This window comes from Ambystoma mexicanum, chromosome 8 (assembly GCF_040938575.1).
Source record: "Ambystoma mexicanum isolate Mex_15411 chromosome 8, UKY_AmexF1_1, whole genome shotgun sequence".
NCBI lineage: Eukaryota > Metazoa > Chordata > Amphibia > Caudata > Ambystomatidae > Ambystoma > Ambystoma mexicanum.
Genome location: NC_090929.1, coordinates 1,045,683,288 through 1,045,686,147, shown reverse-complemented (window position 1 = coordinate 1,045,686,147; position 2,860 = coordinate 1,045,683,288). Strand labels below are relative to the sequence as shown.

The following is a 2,860-nucleotide window of genomic DNA, read 5'->3' as shown; positions in this document are numbered from 1 at the left end:
TGTGTTAGAATCCCTGTTTAAGAATTGTCATTCATATTTGTTTTATGTTAAATGAAAATGTTAGCAAGACAAAAGTAGGCAGGGTACAGTATATTCATTTCCATTATTGTCCGAAGCTATTAGTTTTAAAGCATTGGAGGTCAGTGGCCTGTCTGCATTTCTTTGCTTTATTATTTTAAATAAAACAAAGTATTATGTTTAAAACATCCTGTATCCTGTCCCAGATTGTGGGGTGGGATTGTTGTAGTGAGTAGTGTTAGATCAGGGACATTTAACCATACCATGGTCAATGGCAGTAATCACGCATCTTGACAAGAGTATCCAAAGTGGTATCCCAGCAATCCAAACTCGCATCATCTTTCCTATCCCTCCTGAACTCATAAATCGAAAGGAGGAACCAGCACTCTGTCTTCAAAGCAAACAGTCATTGCCAAGCCCACACCGACCCCCAGCAAACTACCAACCAATCTCCAACACACCCACCCCTTAAAATGTTTTCAGGAGTTTATATCCCACTATCTTTGGGAACACTTAGATGCAACAAACCCCTTCATGAGTGTCAGCATAGATTCATAACAACGAGGGAAACAGAACACTTCCAAAAAAGGGCATACTCAAATACAGTGTTCATGCTAGCTCAACTGCAGTATCTTATTGCACATATGTGCCATATGTGATACTATCAAAACGAACAAGGAGGTGGTCACACGGGTAAGTACAAATTACGTAGATCACAATTGATTCAAAGTGTGGAGAAGGAGAAAGCTCAGTCAGATGAACAATTTATAAACATTGTATTTTAATATTTATCAAAATTAACATATTAGCATAAAACATTTAATATTACACCATAACATCATAAAATACATCTAAATAATATCGCTGAGAATAAAATATCCAAAATTGTCTATGCACAAATCTAAAAGGTGAAAATGACCTAACATATATTGGCAGACATGTTAAAAATCCATCTATGAATCATAAACCGTATATGACGGTCATTTCAGAAAGTGCTGACAAGAAAAAGTGCCAACCAGGTAAAGTGCTAAGTGCCTAACCAGGTAAAGTGCTAAGTGCCTACTACATGTAAAAAATACCAAAGTATCTAGAAAGATGTAGTTTCAACGACACACTGTATCTAATTCCAACAAGAACTGATAGTCGTCTTCGTCAGGACGCACCATTAAATTGCATCTACCATAGAAAAAGACATAATTATATGCAATTTCTAATAAAGCAACTGAGGCCCATGTTTGCCCCGATCTTATACTTCTAGCTTGATTGTAGCTCACTGTATCTGAACGCACATCAGCCAAAGTAAAATAACAAAAGAAAAGGAAAAGGGAGGAAAAAAGGAAAAACAAGATATATCTAGATTAAAATCATCATAAAACTGACTGAGCCTCCAAATACTACACACCAATTACGAATTCAATATCCAGGACTATCAATAGCAAGTCAAACGTGTGCTCACCTTCATTAGTCCATAGAGGGCGCAGGGACATTAATTTCCGTTGCGCAGCCCATAAAGAAAGCAGATGCCAATAATATTACATCTGAGGAGACAAAAATATATGTGGGATCTAATTATTTGTCCCCACTAATAAATGTATTCCATAGAAAACAAAGGTCCTAAATAGTGCATTGAGTTACATATCAATAATTGTGCTGACAAGGTTAACATGCAGGGCCAAGGCGTGTATGTCAATAGAACAGTGGATGAAACACAAATCTCCACATTCAAAGGTATTTTTCGCAAAGATAGACATCTCACTGTTGCAATGGACTTCTTTATTGTTGTTCCAACTCGCAGCAAGCCATTCAAGGAAAGCCTACAAGTCACATGAAGAAATTGTCTCAATGGGCATTGTTTAATAAGACTTGCGGCAGATAACAACATCGCCGTGCCAGAAAAATTAAGACAGTGATAGAGCGTTGGCATCAATAAAGAAAATAGCTGTCTTAATTTAAAGTACAGTGTCAAAAATATATAGAGTCAGCCCTGTCACGCCAAAGTCGTTTTAGCACTAAATGTCAAGTGCATTAATTATATATTACGAGAAACTGTTATTAACAAAACATTGCCGCTTTAGAAATGTAAAAGCGGCTTTCTGGGGAAATGAACGCAGCCGTATCCTGTATAGGCTGCCTACACTTCCAGTTATAAGGGGATATAGTATCCGTCAGTAGAGATACACGTGCTTACCGTATTTCGTAGTCAATCGTGTGCAGAGCAAGTCTGCTGCGCGGACCTGTAGCTTCTTGATTACATGAGCGACAGGACCGCTGACCGTGACTCATTTGGGTGTCTCGTTAGCGAATGTAACTGTCGGTATCCTGCCCAAAGTACCTCCGGCACTGCGTGACAGTAAAAAAGGAAACAGGACTGTTCTCCTAAGGCTGCATACCATTGAAATAGTGGAAGGATTAGCAAATAAATGCTGCCCTCAGTATATATTGAAATGAATGGGGGACATCTTGAAGTGCCAAACAATCTAATACCGGAGTGCCCCAAGAATGTAACCAAGGGTAAAATACAATGTTTTAGTTGTTAGTTATTAGGCCAATATAGCTCTAACTGAACAAAGTATAATAAGATGTACTAATTAAAATCATAAATGGCCACGATGTATAGCCGAAGATCGAAAATAGCTGGTCAAGAAATGAATAAAAGTAAACTAGCACATACAATCATAGAACACAATGGAGCCACTCTTCTTGGCGATTCAGGCCTGATGCATAGCTATTAGTATTGTACATCCACCATTGTGCTCGTTGGGCTAGTCTGGCTGCTGTGTTATTAGAGTCAACACCCAAAACGTTCTGCAATACCCACCATTTCAAATCATTGCAGGTGTGA

General features: G+C 38.3%; 1 long non-coding RNA gene across 1 annotated transcript; it reads right to left on the bottom strand.

Moving 5' to 3' along the window:
* Positions 1 to 847: 847 nt before the first annotated feature.
* Positions 848 to 2,369, bottom strand: LOC138473721 (uncharacterized). The gene is made up of 3 exons (XR_011268877.1): positions 2,207 to 2,369; positions 1,475 to 1,556; positions 848 to 1,297 (listed from the first exon to the last, which is right to left on the bottom strand). It is a non-coding gene; the product is annotated as an uncharacterized lncRNA (long non-coding RNA).
* Positions 2,370 to 2,860: the final 491 nt, after the last annotated feature.